At 36.9% G+C, this 22345-nt stretch overlaps 1 protein-coding gene across 9 annotated transcripts in view; it reads left to right on the top strand.

The window, feature by feature from the left end:
* PEAK1 (pseudopodium enriched atypical kinase 1) overlaps positions 1 to 22345 on the top strand; it is a 295845-nt gene that overhangs the window by 40128 nt on the left and 233372 nt on the right. For all 9 annotated transcript variants that reach the window (XR_009562926.2, XM_060293968.2, XM_030874905.3 and 6 more), the window contains exon 2: positions 11782 to 11845. The gene's annotated coding sequence lies outside the window, so the exon portion shown is untranslated. The remainder of the gene's footprint in view (positions 1 to 11781; positions 11846 to 22345) is intronic.

The following is a 22345-nucleotide window of genomic DNA, read 5'->3' as shown; positions in this document are numbered from 1 at the left end:
ATGTCCTCTGCAGACTGAGGCAGTATCAGCACCCAGTCCCATATAGGCTTTGCTTGACAATGGTCTTGGGGAGTATCTGGGCTGGATTAGAAAAGACTCCTTTGCTAGGTCTATCCTTAACTGAAGAGAGTGAAAATTGTAACATACAAAAATAATTGCAGTGAAGGTAATAACCTGACCATCCATATAACTCTCTCTTTATTCATCAGATTTTTTTTTTTTTTTTTTTTTTGCTGTGCTTGGGCCTCTCACTGTTGTGGCCTCTCCCGTTGCGGAGCACAAGCTCCGGACGCGCAGGCTCAGCGGCCATGGCTCACGGGCCCAGCCGCTCCGCGGCATGTGGTATCTTCCCGGACCGGGGCACGAACCCATGTGCCCTGCATCGGCAGGCGGACTCTCAACCACTGCACCACCAGGGAAGCCCCATATTCATCAGATTTTTTTTTTTTTTTTTTTTTTGCGGTACGCGGGCTTCTCACTGTTGTGGCCTCTGCCATTGCGGAGCGCAGGCTCCGGACGCGCAGGTTCAACGGCCATGGCTCACGGGCCCAGCTTCTCTGCGGCGTGTGGGATCTTGCCGGACCGGGGCACGAACCCGTGTCCCCTGCATCGGCAGGCGGACTCTCAACCACTGTGCCACCAGGGAAGCCCGTCACCGATATTTTTTGAATATCTAGGTATCTGACATTTTAATCTGGGGTTTAGATCTTGGATTTTTCATTTGAAAACTTAAAAATGGCTTTACAGTGAAACAGCCTCATTGAAAATTTAACACCTATTATTCTGTATTTACAAAACTTTAAACTGCATTTGTTTTAACTACCTATAGCCAGTTTTGTTTTTTGTCCCTTGAAAATCCTTTAACAGAAATAATGGCACACAAATAGGCTTCTGTCATTACTGAACCTCCTATGACAATACCATACTTAATGCTGAGTAATAGTAATTAGGATGGTGCTGGGTGTAGACATTTTGCATTTTGAGTCTGAGAAGATTTTAGCTTCATCTGAGTTGCTGAGTCTTTGTTCAGTATTTCAGAACAGTATCTTATACATGGGTTCCTAGTAATATAAATATTAAAGAGTGAATTGCATTTAAGAAATTCTGTAAGTACTCTGTCACTTTCATTTCATAGACAGGTGAACAGCGGAGTTAATGGTGAGATAATTTTATCCAGTTTATTTTGAAAAAGTTCTGGTATAGGTGATTTTTTTCTGTAAAGGGCTAGAGAGTAAATATTTTAGGTTTTGTAGGCCATATGATCTCTGTCACAACTCATGTTGTCTCTACTCAACTCTGCCTTTGTAGAGCACAAGTAACCATAGCAAAACATAACCATATGGGTGTGACTATGTTTCAATAAAACTTTCTTTATGTAGACCTGTTTTAATACTCTTGAATGGATCTGGTGGAGGGTCCAGTGAAGACACTTATTTGATGAAAACAGTTGTTTGAGCTTCTGGCAAAGTTGCCTGCCAACTTATAAAGGAGTCACAATAGTGTTTATATAAAAACAAAAGCAGTGTTTTGAAATATCATGGCTACTAAGGACCAATCTCACAGGAATTCTCTTTCCAAAATGGCATAATTTTGCTCTTAGTGAATGCTTATAAAAGAGTCTTGCATAATGTATTATTAATTTGGAAGCTATTACTTGGTCAGCTACATGTGCAGGTTTTTAGTTTTATTTGTACATTTAAAAATGATAAGTGGAAAATTCAATACCATTCAAGAGAGGAGAACTACTCAATACTTAAGTAGATATTTGCCAAACACATTTTTGAGTTGAGTTTCTATTTTTAACTGACATACTGACTTAAGTTTGCCAAAACCTGATTGCATTTGGAAGGAAAATGGCATTGTTGCTATTTCCTCTGCACGAGAACATCTGAAACAGGCAACTGGCAGCAGGGAAAAGTGAAGGAGAGGGCAAAAATATAATACTTTGCGAGCTTGTTTTGTGTGTGTGTGTGGGGGGGGATGTTTGGTACTAAATTTCACATCGAGTTAGGTTGTATTTTCTTTCACTCTGATCTTTAGAGTACCTAGTTTATTTTCTACATTCTATATCCCCCTCAAGTAAATAAAGGAAATTCCATCTTATTACAATTAGAATGAGTTCAGTAACATATCTTTATTTTTGAGGTATGGTAATAAATCATTTTGTTAGATTTTAACCTTCTGATTCAAGTTGACTAGTATTCTTATTTGTGATCTGTATTTTAAAAAGTTTAATTCTAAGTATGTTCCCTTCAGTGAGTAGTAATTCTGTTTTAGAACAAGAGTAATGGACTTAAGGTGTGCCAAATGGCTTAGAAAACATTTTAAAATAGTAACTTTACAAGTACTACATTTTAGACCTTAATGTGTAGACAGAATAGGTTAAATAGATTAACCAAAGTCATTCTGAAAAGCAAAGTAACACCCATATGAGTATTTTATCTTAGATTACATTTTGTGCTTTTGTTAGAACCATTGATTTGGTAAAAGCTCTCAACGTAGTATTATTATAGAAACTGTTTTGAATATGGGGTTGCAACAGACTTGGGGTTTGTCACCAATTTCAGGCTATAGCTGGGTGTAGTTTTGGATGGTGTTTTGTTTGAAGCTGCTATTTGTTTGTTTTACAGTAGTGGCATTGGGGTGTCATGGAGCCCTAGTCTGAATCCCTAGTAGGAAAGTTTTTTTTTTTTTTTTTTTAAACATCTTTATTGGAGTATAATTGCTTTACAATGGTGTGTTAGTTTCTGCTTTATAACAAAGTGAATCAGTTATACATATACATATGTCCCCATATCTCTTCCCTCTTGCATCTCCCTCCCTCCCACCCTCTCTATCCCACCCCTCTAGGTGGTCACAAAGCACGGAGCTGATCTCCCCGTGCTATGCGGCTGCTTCCCGCTAGCTATCTATTTTACATTTGGTAGTGTATATATGTCCATGCAACTCTCTCACTTTGTCCCAGCTTACCATCCCCCCTCCCCATATCCTCAAGTCCATTCTCTCTACGTCTGCATCTTTATTCTCATCTTGCCCCTAGGTTCTTCATGACCATTTTTTTTTTAGATTCCATATATATGTGTTAGCATATGGTATTTGTTTTTCTCTTTCTGACTTACTTCACTCTGTATGACAGACTCTGGGTCCATCCACCTCACTACAAATAACTCAATTTCATTCCTTTTTATGGCTGAGTAATATTCCGTTGTATATATGTACCACATCTTCTTTATCCATTCCTCTGTTGATGGACACTTAGGTTGCTCCAATGTCCTGGCTATTGTAAATAGAGCTGCAATGAACATTTTGGTACCCTAGTAGGAAAGTTTTGAACAGGGTTCTGAGGAGTGTGGTTGTCAGATTTTGATGTATCCTTTAACAATTATCCTACCTAAAAAGATCAAGGGAACATGGATGTTGCAAGTTTTAACTCTGATGTTTTTTCTGAAGGCAGATATTTCCTATTGCAGTGTGGATACCATCCTCTATTTAAAATAATGACATAAACTGGTTTGATATTTCACCTTTTTGATCATTCAGAAGCTGTTGTATGAATACATTTTCCAAGTAGATACAGAGAACGTTTTTTTTTGTTTTGTTTTTTTTTTTGTTTTTTTTCCCGTACGCGGGCCTCTCACTGCTGTGGCCTCTCCTGTTGTGGAGCAAAGGCTCTGGACGCACAGGCTCAGCGGCCATGGCTCACGGGCCTAGCCGCTCCATGGCATGTGGGATCTTCCCGGACTGGGGCACAAACGTGTGTCCCCTGCATTGGCAGGTGGACTCTCAACCACTGCACCACCAGGGAAGCCCCAGAGAACATTTTAAGTGAAGTTTTTTTTAGCAAGATTATGAATATTCATAAAAGTTCCTTTTTTGGTCAGATTGACCCATCAAGCCTTATAATGGAAAAACTTCCATTTGTATTTAATTTCAGTTGGATTCTCTTTTAAGAAGCTAATAACCACATTCTAAATGTGCTTAAACCTGTCGAGTTAATAGGAAATATACTGAGGATTCTTAGACAGCAAACCAAAATACAAAAAGAAGGGGAAGAAACCTCAGATGTACATTATGATGGAGTAGATTGAATACTGTTATGTAGAAAGAACACAGCACTGGGAACTAATGATTATTTTAGTACCTATAATGTACAAAACTAATTCACTAGTTTGGGAATTGAAATACCCTCTGAGAAGTTTGGTAGAGATGTGCATAAAGGAGGGAGCCTATTTCAGACTTGGTGTGGGTTAGGGGAGGAATGTGTTTCAGGGTCCAAAAGGAGGCCTGTCAAGAAATTATTTCTAAGAGAGAGCAGGAGCTCAGTGTAGCCATGCCAGCAGGGGAAAAGAGTGTTCTATGAAGAAAAGTGGAATGAGCTAAGGCATGGAGGTATGAGAAGACATTGAACACTGGGCATCTGTATTCATTCAGTAGATATGGTGATAAATGAGGAAGTGGAAAGTGGTGTGGTGAAGGATGAGGTTGAAAAGGATTGTTGGGTTTTAAATACTAAGGACCTTATTTACCAGGCTATAGCATCTGAACTTTGCCTTGACTGTGGCAGGGAGTCCCTGAAGGAAACTTAGATTCATATCCTCTTTGATTTATTAGCTGTGTTTATTTTTTATTTTTTGCGGTATGTGGGCCTCTCACTGTTGTGGCCTCTTTCGTTGCGGAGCACAGGCTCCGGATGCGCAGGCTCAACGGCCACGGCTTATGGGCCCAGCCGCTCTGCGGCATGTGGGATCTTCCCAGACCGGGGCACGAACCTGTGTACCTTGCATCAGCAGGCGGACTCTCAACCACTGCGCCACCAGGGAAGCTCTTAGCTGTGTTTATTACTGCTCTTGCCCCACTAATGTGTTAAAACAACAACAACAAAGGAGGATGGAGTCTAGTTTGAAAGCTCTGTGATTTTTTTTTTTTTTGTTATTATTACATTAAGAAGTTTTAAAAAATTTTTATTATATCCAATGGCAGAGAAAATATGAGTTATCTTAAAGCTCTGAGATTAGGAGTTTAAAGCTCTTGGCTCTGATTCTGATTTCATTACTAATTTTGGCAGAGCATCTAGTCTCTTTTAGTCTCACATCCAGGTCAGATAAAATTAGGTTCTTGGACCCTTGTTTCTGCCCTGGTCCTGTTTATGAAGATGGGGGTGGGGATGGAGGTGGGTGCTCATGGAGAAGGCAGGCAAGCAAGCTAATTTCCATCAATAATGGTTAAATGAGTACTTCTGAAATTATTCTTTCTAGGGTATTTTGGCAGAAAATTCCAGGACAGTAGGACGTTGTAATTGAGAAGGATGATTTCCTGGTGGTTGAATTTCAGGCGCTCTGTAACCTGGGTAGAAAATGAAGACCTTAAGACCTCACAAGTGAACTCTTAAAGTTCCCTTTCTTCTATCGGACAAATTAAGAAAATAATAATTTGCATCTACCTTATTCCCAGGATGAACTGAACTTGTAATAGAAAGGTGAAAGTTGTTGGTAATGTCAGGTTCAGCTCTTCTTTACTATTCCATCAGCCATTGTCTTATTCCGAATGGACCAGTTATCATCTCATGTTGGGTTGGTCTACTTGCTTCCATTATCTCCCAGCTGCAGTCCCAGATTGTTTTGTCATGTTATTAATCTTCTTTTTTAAAAAATTGTTGTTGGAGTATAGTTGATTTACAATGTTGTGTTAGTTTCAGGTATACAGCAAAGTTACATATCTACATATATCCACTCTTTTTTAAATTCTTTCCCCATATAGGCCATTACAGAGTATTGAGTAGAGGTCCTTGTGCTATACAGTAGGTCCTTATTAGTTATCTATTTTATATGTAGTAGTGTGTATATTGTCATTCCCAACCTCCCAGTTTATCCCCCGCTTACCCTAATCTTCTTAAAACACGATTTTCATCATGTTATTCCCTTAATTAAAAAATCCATACTACCATTTTAAAATTTATTTATTTATTTATTGGTCTTTTTGAGTTCCTTAGAACCTCTGTAATATTCTCTGTGAATGGGGAGAGGAAAGCTTGGGATGTGCTGGGGAATTGAGTCTGACCTAATAAAACAAATCGTATTATTAATTTGTATTGTCTAAATAAAACTTTTTTTCCCTTGGCAAACATCCTTCAATCTAAAGTTACCTAAGGCATAAGTCCCTCATAGAAGGTCGTGTGATTGGAGGTAGATAATCTTAGGTTGGTGAACATGGTGTTCCAGGGTTTCCAGAAACACACCTATCCATTTGCTGTTTGTAATAGTAGGGGAATGCCTGTCTTTGAGGGACAAACAATTGTTACTTAATAATTGATTTTCTCTTATCTTTTTGATATTTGAACTATGTAAAGCACCTTGCATTCTATCTGGTATAGTATATAGTTACTCAGTAGTGGTAGCTACTGTTACTATTACTTAACCTATTCATTGTATACAGTTGCTGTTTAAATTCATATGGTTGTGCCAATAGCCAAGATAATTTACATGGTTGTTTCAAATTAGGATTAGTGAGACTTTAAAAGCATTTATTAACATTAAAATCATTATAGTATTGTTTTCTCTTCTCTTGTTTCTAATTTAATAACTACCAAAAAGAAAATTCAGGCTGGTTTTCCTCGATTTGTTCTAAATACTACATGATGCTTTTTGAGATTTTGTTACCTTCTAGAATTTTTCATTAGCAGCTATGTATGTTGATCAGCCTTGTTTTACTAAAGATTGATAATTAATGGGACAATGTGAAATTAGATAATTAAGCTTCTCTTGTAGAAAATGTTGCTATTATTCTTCCTTGCATCATGATTTTTATAATACTTAAATTTTATAACTCTCTGAAACTCCCTATAGGATGACTGAAAGATGATTTTCCTACCAGAAAGTAGCCTAGAATGATCGGTATATCACCACTTATAAGTTCAAAATTCTTATTAAAGCTCCGTATTCATCCTTCTTTCAGCTATACATCTTCTACCTTATGGATTTTTTAAAGCTTCTGTCACTACCTTAGTAGTGTTCTGAGTAGCTTGACTTTAATGTGCTGTGTATTTTACTGATGACTTTCAAAAAATTATCATGCATTTTTTTAAAAAAATAAATTTATTTATTTATTTTTGGCTGTATTGGGTCTTTGTTGCTGTGCGCGGGCTTTCTCTAGTTGTGTTAAGCGGGGGCTACTCTTCGTTGTGGTGCGCAGCCTTCTCACTGTGGTGGTTTCTCTTGTTGCGGAGCACGGGCTCTAGGCACGCGGGCTTCAGTAGTTGTGGCAGGCGGACTCAATAGTTTTGGCTTGCAGGCTCCAGAGCGCAGGCTCAGTAGTTGTGGCGCACAGGCTTAGTTGATCCACGGCATGTGGGATCTTCCCGGACCAGGGCTCGAACCCGTGTCCCCTGCATTGGCAGGCGGATTCTTAACCACTGCGCCACCAGGGAAGTCCTGTCATGCATTATTGAACATTTAATTATTAAATTAGAAAGATGATAACTTAAAATCTGATTTTACATACTCAGTAAATTCCTGTGATTAGAAAATTCTCTCATGGTGTTCTATTTATAATTAATATACCAAGTAAAACTAATTAGAAGTATCTGAAACCCCTGGCAGAATCTGTAATTAGACATGTGATTCATAATTAACTGACTCTTCTTATTCTTGCCTTTTCCTCTCCATTTGAATTAATTACTTGTGTTCTTCCTTAGTGATACCTGTCTTCATGTTCAAGACACTGATTAGAGTTCAGTGATCACTGTGGTATTTTTATAGAGAGTATGGTTTTTATAAGAACTTTGTTTTTAAACTTTGCTTAATAATGTAAAAAAAAAAAAAAAACCTTGAATCATATGCTCTATAAAGTATCACACTGAAGATTTTTGCCCACATTGTCAAATTAAGCATTTATTTTATCAGAGGCTGAAGACAAACATAGAAAATAGGCAGACTTGACCACTTTTCCTGTGTTGTACTTAAGGACCTGGATTTTTCTTGCCAGTCTGATCACTGTCTGCATAATTTTGGCAGCATATCCATTGGCCTTGGGTCATTGAGTAGAGCTGGTATTAATTCATTCATTATTTTGATAAAAAACAGTTCATTAAAGGTCTGTCATATGCTAGGCTTTGGGTACAAAGAGGCAGGAATGATTTTCAGGGTATTTGTCAGTCACTACAACACAGACACCAGCCAGTCAAGATGGCCATAGCACTGGATTCAGGGTCTTGAAGGACCCCTGCATTCTTTATACTGCATCAGGCTTTGCTGCTTTTGTTGTTGAGTTGGCGTGGTGGTGGTGGTGATGGTGGGGTGGGAAGACTGGGCCATCAGCAGCAGGTACCTTAGAGCTGGTGAAGTTTGGGGCAGTGACTGTTTGCCAGACCATATTACGGAAGTATTTCAGCACAACCCTTAATGCTGTACTGGTATGTACCAGCTGAATATTAGCTCTGCCAAGAGGTGTTCAGTTCTCTGACTGTAGAGTCAGAGTTACTACCCAGTTTGAGAAGTACTTAATGAAAGTGTATAGACAGTACATAGGGGAAGGTTTGCATGAGCCTTTTGGGGGAAAACTAGTAAAGACTTCTATGGTGACTAGAAATTTGCCATAGTCAGATTTGAGGAGGAGGTTCTAACCAAGCTGAGGGGAAAATAGCATTTGCAAAGGCAAAGGAGTGTGAAAGAGCATGGTGGATTCAGACATGAACAAATAGGAGAGATGGAAGATGAAGATGTCTTTCTCTGACCTTTGATTTTTTAAGCTGAATAAATATATATTAAGACCACACTTGTATCTTTGAAATTGCTCCATTTTTGGTAAAGAACTGCAAGACTGTTTGATATTCAGTTTCTTTAACTGTATCTAATTATTTTAGGTGTAGGGAAAGAAGGGAGAATAGGAATTTGTTACAGTTCAGGGCTATACTAAAGATTGATAGAGCAAGAGTGCAATGAGAAAACTTCTCTGCTGATTCACTGAGAGGCTTCTAATGAGCAAACACAAATTCATACAGATTGAGGATGGTAGTTTTTTTTTTTAATGACATAAAACTGTTGCCCATGAGGCTTTTTGGCTGACATCATGAAACTAATTTTGCTTAATAACTGTGGAGGCCTACGAATTCAAACGTGTGGAAAAGGAAGTAAATTACTGGCCTGTCAGATTCCTGTTGCCTATCATCTTTTATCTGAATAGCAGCTTTTGTTTCCAGACTGTCAGGAGCAAGTATGTGGACCCCTTCAATGTTGTATTTGTATATGCTTGAATAATTCAATTCAGAGCCATCTAAATATAGCAAATCTGCAACAGTGAAAACGCTTTATCTTCTTACATTTGTGTAACTTAGGGAACATGTCTATGGATATCTCTTCTCATTTCTGAGAGCTCTTGAGATATGTCAAGGATTTGTAGGGGTGTAAGTTTTGCTTTTATTGTCAGAGTTGATGACTCATACCTTTGAAATATAATGAACTCATATGGACAGCAGAATAAACATTTTCTCTGTGACTGTTCAACTCAATGAATGATTTGAAAGCACCCACTATGTGCTAGGAATTGTGTGGAATACAAAGGTGAACTACTGGCATTTTTCTGGGTATCAAATTATGTGATTTTTTTCTCTCAAGCTATATTTAGTAAAAATGACTGTCTTGATGGTGTATGTGTGTAGCATAACAACAAAGGCTACAATAAAGGCTTGAGTTACTGGTAAACAGATTATTTGCTTCAAGGAGCGTTTTGAAAATAATGGTTTAAGTTCTTTTATGGCTTCATTTTTTACAGCATTTTCAATTAATGTTACTTATTTTCTTTCTACTTCCCATTACTCTGAATAATTAGAAATGAGGAGTATTTTCTGTGAAATATATATTAAATCCCAATATTAATTCAACAAGTATTTAGATAGCATCTACTAGGCCCTAGGTATGGAGTGAGCTGAATAGCAAAGTTTGCTATCCATAGAATAAAATTACTCAGTAGAAAGGAAGCTAAAATAATAAAAACGTGAAAACTTTCAGCTCTTTTGGTATGCTTAATGTTATGAAAATAACAGAGTCAGTCTTAAATGCACAGAATTTACATTTGGTTTTGCAGGTATGTTGTATTTTTTTTGTTGTTCACAGAGGCTATCGGAAAACTTAAGAAGGTGTAGACTGTCTACTTTTTGAATACTGATTACCTTAACCAGCATATTACATCTGTGTTTTTCTTTTTACTTATTTCATATTGTGGGTAGCTCAGTCACTTTAGAAATTAAGGACATTCTGTATGCTATCACTTGGCTAGAGCCAGATCTAGGGAAACAAAAAGATGGTGAGAATCCTTGCTGTAACAAATTGCCCTTTTGTACCTTTGTTCATTCCATTTCTACTTCCTGGAATGCCCCCTTTTCTTATCAAAGTCTTTCCCAAAACCTTACCTAAACATTTCCCTTGACATTTTACTCTTTGGAATTTCTATAACATTTTGTTTGTTGCACCTTTTGGGATATTTATTTTTTACTTTTTTTGTATGTACCTGAACTATGTTTTCTTTTGAATTATAAGCTTCTTGATGGTGTCATGAATGTTGAATTGGGCCATGAACTTTTAGTTTATTTTCAGTTCTTTACAGTCATAAATGTGCTATGATATAAATCTTTGGATTTTTTATTATTTAGAACAGAGTTCTGAGAGAGAAGTTACTAGGTCAAAGGGTTTGAACTTTTTAAAGCTCTTGTATATTGCAAAATTGCTTTCCAGAAAGACTTTACCTATTTACACTACCACAATAGGGGTATGTGCAAAGATGCCCATTATATTGTATCATTATATTACTATAATTATGTTATTATATTACATTATAATTTGTAGCTATCAGTATAGCTGTAGATTATGGTATAGTAACAATCCCCAAAATCTCAGTGGTTTAATACAACAATGTTTACTTTTTGCTCGTGCTACATGTCTAACACATATCAGCAGGGCGTCTTCTCTCTCTCTTTGGAGTCATTTAGTGAACCATCCTGATCAGAGCTCCATCTGGTTACTTCTTTCCATAATCACTGCAGCAGTGGGTAGGTCTTCCAGTTGTGTACTGGTTCCTAAAGCTTATGCCTAATAATATATCATGTCTATGTACATTTTAGTGGTTAAAGCAAGTCATGTAGCCAGAACTAAGTTGAAACAGGGCAGTGAAGTGCAGTTCTACTGTGAGTCTAGGAAGGAGGAGGACTGGAACAGCACTAATAACTAACATCTTATTTAAAAAACAACTCAAATTTTATTGATGAAAGATGATATCTCAATTTGATTTCCTTTGCCAATGTAGGTGAAATTTTCATAACTTATTAGCCATTTGTTTTATTTAATCTTCCCTTTTCTTGTTTTATAAACACATGCTGTTGGTTTACTTTTATATTTCCATATTTTTGAATTCTGTCGTTTTTGTGAGGATAGGAGGTCATGGTGGTGGTATTATGGGGAGTGCAGACTTTTAGAAAATGCCTTCTGTTTTGAAAACTTGAGCAGGTGAACAAAAATTATTTTTCTTGAATTGATCCCCCTCACCCTTGTTAATATAATATATGTTTTGATAAGTTTTATATTTCAAGATTTGTCAAAATGTTTAAATAATTATAGACAATAGAAAGTCTAGCAGAATTAAGATCCTTGACATTTTACAAGCTTCTAAAGAACAACTTGAGCACAAAATTTTAGGGGGTAAATGATCAAGTTAGGGTTCTTCTCTTGAAAAAATGAAGTTCCCTACTCAGATTTAGTCATATTGACCATGTCTTTTTCCTTTTTTTCAATTCAGGTATCTGCCTAAACTGGAAGTTATGCTATAGAGATTTCTTTGTGGATTTGTCTGAAAACCTAAGGTGAGATATTTTATAAATGCATTTGCCTTTTAAGATATATTTTATAATGAGAAATAATTGTTTCTGAAAAATTTAAGGCATTAAAAATTTAATGTCTTTTCCTCTGAGAGTTTTAATAGGAGGCAAATACTATTTATTATAAAGCTACATATATAGCATGCTTACTTTTACTTTGTAGGACATTTGATTGAAACAAATGAAGCTGGTTCTAGCAATTAAAATAGTTTTGAGTGAATTTTTCCTTTGTTTTTTATACTCAAAGTTTGAAGTTCACCCTGCTGTTCCCTGACACGCACTTGAGAAAGATATTGGCATTATAATCTGATATTCTTGAAGGCAAACCTTCAATTAGTTAAGTCATAGATTATAACAACTGGTAACTATTTTAATAGTTCAGTTATTAAGAGTTTTCTACCACTCTGTTCTCTTGGAGTTGATTATTTTCTCTAGTTCCCTCTGTTTGGGGGGGGGTGCTTATAAAATAAGGATATATCCTTTAGTATGTTAGTGTTTGGTTTCTATAGATAGCATTCCACTCTAAAGATCGTATCATAGCTCTTTCCCTTTTCTTACATGTCTTGGCTCAAATCTTCTTCATCTTTTAATTTTATAAATGTAACATTATAAGTCCATCATCTGGTCTTTCCACCCTGAGTCCAGCTGCTCTCTAAGCCATTCTTGTCACACTTACGAGGGTGCTTTTTCTAAAAGATAAATGTCATCATGTTAGTCCATGACTCAGAATCCTTCAGTACCTTTACAGTGTTCAAACGATATTTTAGACTCCTGCAGAGCAGTATAATCTGCTTTATATCCATTTTTCCATTTCACTAGCGCTCTAGGAATGTTAGGAACTAACATTTTAAGAAAACAGCTTTACTGAGAAATAATTTACATACCATGAAATTCATCCATTTATTTAAATTTGATGTAATTTATTGTATTTACAGCATTATGCAACTATCACCACAGTCTAATTCTAGAATATTTTCATCACTTCAGAGAGACATCAGAACTCATTAGCAGTCACTATCCATTCCTCTCTCTACTCAGTCCCTGGCAGCTACTAATCTACTTTCTCTCTATAGAGCTGCCTATTCTGGACATTTCATATAAATGGAATTGTACAGTATGTGGTCTTTTGTGACTTATTTCTTCCATTTAGCATAAAGTTTTCAAGGTTCATCCATGGTTCATCATGAACCAGTACTTCATTCCTTTTTATGGCTAAATAATATTATATTTTATGTGTCAGGAGTTTAGCTGAGCTTGTGAGAGAGAAGTGGGTTGGGGGGCAGGGGTAAGCGCTGAGCTTCCAGGTATCAAGGTAGCTGATTAAAAACAACATTCCAAAATGAAAGAAACATTCTAGTCTTTATTCACTTACTGAGATAGTATAAGCAAGAGGCTAAACCTGAGAAAGTGCAGGCCCTCTCACTCAGGTGAATCAGTACGGGAGTGGGGGGGTTGTCTCACTGCTGAGGGAGCCCCAAACAAAAGGTTCCTGCAGTTTTATGGACCCAGGGCTGGTTGGAGGGTGAGATGGAAGGACTTGGAGTGGAAAAGTACTGAGTCAGAGTAGAGAAAAAGTGTCTTTAATGTTTCCTTCCTAATGAGAAGATCTCAGAAGAGGCACCTGAAGAAAGGCCTCAGCTGCAGGCCACATATAAAGAAACTTCTGGAAGAAGGTACCTGGGCTAGGGATACAGCTGTGCTAAAGAGCATGGTCAGTCAGGGGTGCCTGGGTCCTTGACTGCAACTCTCTTCAGAGACTGCAGTGCACTGACTGTGCTCCAAGTCTGGTCAGGGGAGGGCAGATTTCCTATGTGAGGCCTGCCAGGGCCTTTGTAGTCATTTATGGTCAGGTTGGAAAAGTCACACGTCGATTTCTTGGTCAGGAGCTGGACTCTGCAATATGCATGTACCATATTTTGCTTATCCGTTCATCAGTTGGTGGACATTTAGGTTGTTTCTACATTTGGGTTATTATGAATATTTTGCTATGAACATTTGTGTATAAGTTTTTGTGTGTACATGTTTTCATTTCTCTTGGGTACATACCTAAGAGTGGAATTGCTGGGTCATTTGGTAAATCCATGTTTAACATTTTGAGGAGCTGCCAAACATTTTTCCAAAGAGACTGTATCATTTTTCATTCCCACCAGTGATGTATGAGGATTTGTTTCTCCATATCGTCACCAACATTTGTTATTATCCTCTTCCTTTTTTTCTTTTTTTAAATTACAGCCATTCTAATGGATGTAAAGTGGTCTCATTGTGCTTTTTTTTTTTTTTTTTTTTTTTGCCGTACGCGGGCCTCTCACTGTTGTGGCCTCTCCCGTTGCGGAGCACGGGCTCCGGACGCGCAGGCTTAGCGGCCATGGCTCATGGGCCCAGCCGCTCTGCCACATGTGGGATCTTCCAGGACCGGGGCACGAACCCGTGTCCCCTGCATCTGCAGGTGGACTCTCAACCACTGTGCCACCAGGGAAGGCCTCATTGTGCTTTTGATTTGTATTTCCCTAGTGGCTAATGATGTTGAATACCTTTTCATGCGCTTAATGGCCATTTGTATATCTTACTTTGAGAAATGTCTATTCAAATCCTTTGCCCATTTAAAAATTAGGTTATCCTTTTATTGTAAGAGTGCTTTATATATTCTGGATACAAGTCACTTACGAACTATATGATTTGCAAATATTTTCTCCCATTCTGTGAGTTGTCTTTTCACTTTCTCAATATTATTCTTTAAAGCACAAAAGTTTTTAATTTTATCTATGTTTCTTTTGTTGCTTATGATTTTGGTGTTTTATCTAAGAAACCATTGCCTAATCCAACGTGATGGAGATTTATTCATATTTTCTTCTAAATGTAAGTTTTATTGTTTTAGCTCTCAAATTTAGGTCTATGATTCATTTTGAGTTAATTTTTATGTATGGAGTGAAGTAGAGGCTCAGCTTCATTCTTTTGCATTCAGATATCTAGTTGTCCTAGGCCATTGGATTATCTTGGCACCCTTAAAGAATATCAGTTGACCATAAATGTAAGGATTTATTTCTGGACTTTTAATTCGATTCCATTGATTTATACATCTTTCCTTGTGCTAGTATCACATTGTCTGATTACTGTAGTTTTGTAGGAAGTTTTGAAATCACGAAGTGTGAATTCTCCAAGTTTGTTCTTATTCAAGGTTGTTTTGACTCTTCTGGTGCTTGCATTTTCTTTCTTTTCTTTTTTAAAATATTTATTTATTTATTTTATGGCTGTGTCAGGTCTTAGTTGTGGCACGCGGGCTCTTCATTGCAGTGCACATGTGGGCTTCTCTCTAGTTGTGGTGCACAGTCTCCAGAGCGCGTGGGCTCTGTAGTTGTGGCGTGCAGGCTTAGTTGCCCCACGGCATGTGGGATCTTAGTTCCCGGACCAGGGATTGAACGGGTGTCCGTGCATTGCAAGATGGATTCTTAACCACTGGACCACCAGGGAAGTCCCCCCTTGCATTTTCATATGAATTTTAGGATCAGCTTGTCAAGTTCTACATAAAAAGATCCGTCTGGGATTTTGATAGAGACTGTGTTGATCTGTATTATGAATCTGTAAATCAGTTTGGAAACTTTACAATAGTAAGCCTTCCAATCCATGAACATTGGAGGTCTCTTCATTTATTTAGGTGTTCTTTAATTTCTTTCAATGATGTTATATAATTTTCAATGTATGTGTTGTGCTTTTTTTGTCAAATTTATTCTTAAGTCCTTTACTCTTTTTCATAGTATTGTGAATGGCATAGTTTCTTTACTTTTGTTTTTGGATTGTTCATTGCTGGAGTATAGAAATGTAATTGATTTTTAAATCGTGCACCCTTGCTGAACTCTTAGTTCAACTATTAGTTCTAGTAGTTATTACTTAGAATTTTTTTACATTTAATATCTTGTCATCTGCAAATAGTGATAGTTTTATTTCTTCCTTTCCAATCTGGATGCCTTTTATGTCTTTTTATTACCTAATTGCCCTGACTAAAACCTTCAGCACAGTGTTAAATAGAAGTGGTGAGAGCAGTCATCCTCATCTTGTTCCTGATCTTAGGGGGAAAGAATTCAGTCTTTTAGCATTAAGTATGATGTTACCTGTGGGTTTTTTCTAACTGCCCTTTATCAGGTTGAGGAAGTTCCCTTTTATTCCTAGTTTGTTCAGTGTTTTTGTCATGAAAAAGTTAACATTTATTGAGACCTTTCAATATATGCCAGACCCTATGCTAAGACCCTATTTAATTTAATTTTCATAGTAGTCCTTTGAAATAGAGATTGTTATTTTATGTCATTGAGCTGGTAAATAGTAGAATCAGATTTCAGAACTTGTATGCTGAACGATTATCAATTAAATTCCCTGTACATACCATGCTGATTTATATGTGTGACTTTATACATTCTAGTTGCTGCCTCTTAGAATGCATGCTCCCTCTCTTTCTGCATCATGCAGCTACTGCAGCACTTTGTACCTATAACTGTCATAGTACTGTTTCACTGTGTTGTGATCGTTTGCATATATTTCTCTCATTTTAGAATCTGTGCTCCTTGAAGTCAGGGACTTTGTCGTATACATCTTTGAATCTCCAATGCATATCGTACAGATAGAAGAGAGATGTGTCACAGAAGCCAGGGGGTTAGAGGGTTTCAAGAAGAGTGTCAGGAACTTCCCTGGTGGCTCAGTGGTTAAGAATCTGCCTGCCAATGCAGGGGACACAGGCTTGAGCCCTCCGGGAGGATCCCACATGCCGCAGAGCAGCTAAGCCTGTGCGCCACAACTACTGAGCCTGAGTTCTAGAGCCTGCGAGCCACAGCTACTGAAGACCGTGCACCTAGAGCCCATGCTCTGCAACAAGAGAAGCCACCACAATGAGAAGGCTGCGCACCACAACGAAGAGTAGCTCCCGCTTGCCGCAACTAGAGAAAGCCCGCGTGCAGCAACACAGCCAAAAATAAATAAATAAAAATTTATTTTAAAAAAAAAGAGTGGCAGAAGTCAGCAGTGTCAGATACTGCAGAGAGATCAAGTAAAGTAAGGTTCACAAAATGACTATTGGTTTAGTCTTTTAGTGATTTTAGCAAGAGTAACAAGAGTGGTTTTTGTTTTTGTTTTTGTTTTTTTAGTGGTGGGGACGGAAACAAGATTCTGGTAGGTTAAGCAGTGAATGGGAAATGAAGAAGAGACTGTCAGGGATTAAGGACTACTGTTGTGAGAGGTTTAACTGTGAAGGGGAAGAATGAGTTTAGGGTGCTACATAGAGGAGAACATAAAATATTTTTAATATAGGAGAGACTTTTGAGCATGTGTATGTACAGAGCTGGTGGGAGAAGGGACCAGTTACGAGCAAGCTTGTGGAAGTGGAGAGAGGAATGACACAGAGAATAGGCTCCCCTGCAGAGGTGAAAGATTGCATCTGGAATACATATTTGCCTGAAGTGGCCTGTTTCTTCTGAGGGAAGGATATGTCCATGGATGTAGCCAGAGATAAATTTATGGGAATGAATTAGGAAATATAGGCAGTTCCCCTTTTCTCTGAAGTGGAAAACAAGGTCCTTGACTTGGTGATGTTGTGGTTGGCGATGTTCTGGAGGGAGGCAACAGGGGTGAGATATGGAGTTTGAAGGGAGTGGTGAAGGTTTGGCATATCTGCTGTGAGGCATGGGAGAGGTTGCTTGCCAGAAACATCGAAGTCTGAGAGCCTCTTTCTCCCTTCCCTCCATGTAAATTGAAAAAGCAGGTATGTGGTCAGAAATACAGATGGTACCAAAGGATTTACAGTGAAAAGTAAATCTTCCTTTCACCTTAGATCCCCTGTCCTTATTTTCAGAAGAAAGTTCCATTAGCAGTTTATTAGCTTTCAAATTATTTTTGCAAATATAAATATAAATTTTAAAATATCTATATTGGAATTTATTTTAATCCATGAGAATGTACTGTTCTACTTCTTCCTTTTTCAACTTCCTTTCATAACTTGGAGATCTTTCTGTATATTTAGATCTACTTCATTCATGTTTACAGCTGCAGGATATTTTGTGTATGAATATAGTATAGATGATGTAACCAGCATTTAGATAAGTTCCAATCTTTACTCTCATAAAAGCCATGTTGAATGAATAAATTCTACCTTTAAAAATAAAAATTCATTATAGTACCTTAATTCTGTGCCTTAATTTTGGATTTGTTCTGTACACACACACCTTGAACAAACTGATAATATATACATACTAAAACTGAGTTGTCTTTAAAACATAAAGACATCTTCAATATTTGAAACTGATACCCTTAGTTATCACGCTCAATTTATTTCTGGGTTTGAGTGATAAAAAATTCTGTCTTCAGGTGTTTGCTATTTTTAACACTGATCCAAGAAACATTCCTATACATGACTCTTATAGTTCATGTGCAAGAGATTCTCCTGGGTATGGAACTATGAATGGAATTGCTGGGTCATACAGTATCAGTAGTAAATATTAAACTTAAAAAGATAATCCAAAGTTTATTTCTAGAGTGATTGCCCCATTTTATCCTTCTACCATACCATCAGTGTATAAGAAAGAGATCCTGTTGTTTTACAGTCTTTCCAGTACTTGGTGTTTTCAGACTTTAAAAATTTGCTAGTTGAATGATCTAAAATAGTATCTAGTTGTGATCTTTAAAAAAACTTTAAAAGCGAGATATAATTTTCAACTTTACAATAAAATGCACAGATCTTAAATATACAGTTCAGTGAGTTTTGACATGTGCATATACCTATATAATCCAATCTCCTATAAAAATTTAGAACATTTTTATTACCCCTTCAGTTTCCTCAGGCTCCTTCCTTGACGTTCTTTTCCCTCACCAGAGTGAACCACTATTCTGATTTCTATCAATTTTTTTTAAAAAAAACATCTTTTCTCACCATCACAAACTTCTTTTCTCCCATTCTCGCTCTCTTTCTTAATATGTCTTTTAAAAAATTTGTGGTCAAATATACGTAACAAAAAATTTATCATTTTAACCATATTTAAGTGTACAGTTCAGTGGTATTAAATGCTTTCACGTTGTGCAACGATCACCACCATCTATCCCCATAACTCCTTTCATCTTGTGAAACAAACCCCCATTTTCCCCTCCCCCCAGTCCCAGGCAACCACAATAATGCTTTCTGTCTTTATGACTTTGACTACTCTAAGTACCTCATGTAAGTGGAATCATACAGTATTTGTCTTTTAGTGACTGGCTTATTTCACTTAGCATAATGTCCTCAAGGTTCATCTGTGTTGTAGTATATTTTCCCTTTCTTTGTAAAGCTGAATAATATTCCATTATATGTATATACCATATTTTGCTTATCTATTCATCTGTTGATGGATACTTGGGTTGCTTCTATGTTTTAGCTATTATGAAAAATGCTCCTGTGAACTTGGGTGTACCAATATCTCTTCATGATCCTGCTTTCAGTTCTTTTGGGTTTATACCCAGAAGTGGATTTGCTGGATCATTTGGTAATTCTGTTCTCATTTTTGAGGAATCACCATATTGCTTTCCACAGCAGAAGTACCATTTAAAATTCCCCTGAACAGTGCACAAGAGTTCCAGTTTCTCCACGTTTTGCCAAAACTTGTTTACTATTTTTTTCATAGTAGCCATACTAGTGGGTGTGAGATGTAGTTTTGATTTGCATTTCCCTAATGATTAGTGATGTTGAGCATCTTTTCCTGTGCTTATTGGCCATTCATATATCTTCTTGGGGAAATGTCTATTCAAGTCCTTTGCCCATTTTTGAATAGGGTTATTTTTGTTGTTGTTGTTGAGTTTTAGGAGTTCTCTATATATTTTTGATATTAATCCCTTATCATATATATGACTTGCAAATATTTTCTCCCATTCTGTGGCTTGCCTTTTTACTCCATGAATAGTGTCTTTGGATGCACAAAACAAAAATTTTCACGAAGTCCAATTTGTCTGTTTTGTCTTTTGTTATCTATGCCTTTGGTGTTAAATCCAAGAAATCATTGCCAAATCCAATGCTCTGAAACTTTTGCCATATGTTTTCTTCTAAGAGAAAGGTCTTACATTTAGGTATTTGTTTTAGGTCTTACATTTAAGTATTTGATCCATTTTGAGTTAACTTTTGTATATGGTGCTGGTGAGGGTTCAACTTCATTCTTTTGCATGTGGATAACCAGTTTTCCCAGTACCATTTGTTGAAAAGACTTTCTTTGCCTCATTGAATTGCTTTGATGACTTTGTCAAAAATCAGTTGACAGGGACTTCCCTGGTGGCACAGTGGTTAAGAATCCGCCTGTCAATGCAGGGGACGTGGATTCGAGCTCTGGTCCGGGAAGATCCCACATGCCGCAGAGCAACTAAGCCTGTGCGCCACAACTACTGAGCCTGCGCTCTAGAGCCCACGAGCCACAACTACTGAGCCAGTGTGCCACAACTACTGAAGCCCGTGTGCCTAGAGCCCATGCTCCGTAGCAAGATAAGCCACCACAGTGAGAAGCCCGCACACCTCAACAAAGAGTGACTCCTGCTCACCGCAATTAGAGAAAGCGTGCGTGCAGCAACAAAGATCCAATGCAGCCAAAAAAAAAAAAAAAGTCAGTTGACTTTGTATGTGTGTGTCTGGGTTCTGTCTTCTGTTCCATTGATGTATTTTTCTTCTTTTTGCTGATACCATACTATCTTGATTACAGTAGCTTTATAAGTTTGGAAGTCAGATAGTGTAAGTTCTCTAATTTTGTTTTTCTTAAAGATTTGTTTTGGCTCTTCTAGGCTCCTTGTATTTTCATTTAAATATTAAAATCCACTTTACCACTTAGGTTTTAGGATTAGCTTTTCATTTTCTGAAAAAACGTTTGTAGATTTTGCTTCACACTGTACTTACTCCACAGGTCAATTTGGAGTGAATAGGCATCTTAACACTTTATAAACATGATATCTCACTCCACTTATTTAGATCATCTTTAATTTCTCAAGAGCTATGTATTTTTTTTAGTTTTCAGTGTACAAGTCTTCTACTTTGATTTTTTAATGCTATTGTAATGGCATTTTAAAAGTGTTTCATTTCCAGTTGTTCATTACTAGTATATCATTTAATTTTGTATATTGGCCTTTGTAAGTTTTAGTAGCCTTTTTTTTCTTAAGATTTTCTAGGCTTTACTATGTAACTGATATGTTTGTAAGTAAAGACAGTTTTACTTCTTCCTATCATTTATTTTTTAAATTCTTTCTATCATCCTATCATTTTTCCCTTGCCTTATTTACTAACTAGAACCTCTAGTACAATTTTGAATGCAAGTGGTGAGAGCAGACATCCTTGGATTGTTCCTGATTTGGGGGAGAAAGTTTTCAGTCTTTCACCATGAAGGTGTTATCCTTGGGTTGAGTAACCCTTTCTATTCCTCGTTTGCTGTAAGGTTTTTTGTTTTTTGTTTTTTTTTAAATCATAGTGGATGATGTTGAATTTTAATTGTGGTCATAAAGGATTTTTAAATGGAGATATAATTGTGACTCTCATACAGATATAAAATTGTCACTTGTCAAGTATTTTATTTAACTCACTATTGAGGAAACCGGTAAGATGTTAAAATCAGTTCAAAGGGAAATTTGAAGAGCTACTCATTTATGTGTAGTAAAGGGATGCTGAAATAAAATTTTCAAATAAATGCAAAAATTCGTATATCTCCTGTGCAATTACCAATTGTAATCCACTGGACACAAGTAATTTGCTCTGTTGTACACAAGAATAATTCACATTATCATCAATTTTCTACATTTCATCAAATTGAAAAATTGCTCAAAGGCAATGAAAGATGGAGGTGATGTATGTGTGAACTTGAAAGAAGATTGACTGATTTTTATTTGTTTGTTTCTTTGTTTTGTGGTCCATTACAAAGCTTTCCATGGTTTTTCGTGACACAGGGTCTTGCTTTGAAAATCTGTGATCCCCAGTGATGAACAGTTTTTCGTACATGTGTTGGTTATATGTTGCATTCTGCTGTGAAATGCCTCTTCATTGTCTCTTGCCCATTTTTCTGGCCATGTTCTGATTGTGTGTGTATGTGTGTGTTACTCCTTTATATGTTATTGATAATAGTGCATTACAAGTTGTGTGTATTGTGAACACTTTTTGCTAGTTTATAACTTGTATTTTTACTTTCTTGAAGGTATTTTTTGATGAACAGTGGTTCTTAGTATAGTCAAATTTTTCTTATTTAAGAAAATTTTCCTTACCCTGTGGTCAAAAGATAGTCATCTTTTCCACTAAGTTTTTTAAAGTTGTTTTCGACGTTTAAGTCTTTGATCCATCTGGTGTTGATTTTTCGTATGGTACAATGTTAGGATCAAATTTCACCTTTTTAAAAATAAATAGATGTTATGGACTGACTGTATGTCATTCCCCCTACCCCAAATTCGTATGTTGAAGCTCTAACGTCCAATGTGTGGTATTTGGAGGTGGGGCCTTTGGGAGATAATTAGGGTTAGATG

This window comes from Globicephala melas, chromosome 2 (genome assembly GCF_963455315.2).
Source record: "Globicephala melas chromosome 2, mGloMel1.2, whole genome shotgun sequence".
Taxonomy (NCBI): domain Eukaryota; kingdom Metazoa; phylum Chordata; class Mammalia; order Artiodactyla; family Delphinidae; genus Globicephala; species Globicephala melas.
This window is presented reverse-complemented; position numbering and strand designations above follow the sequence as displayed.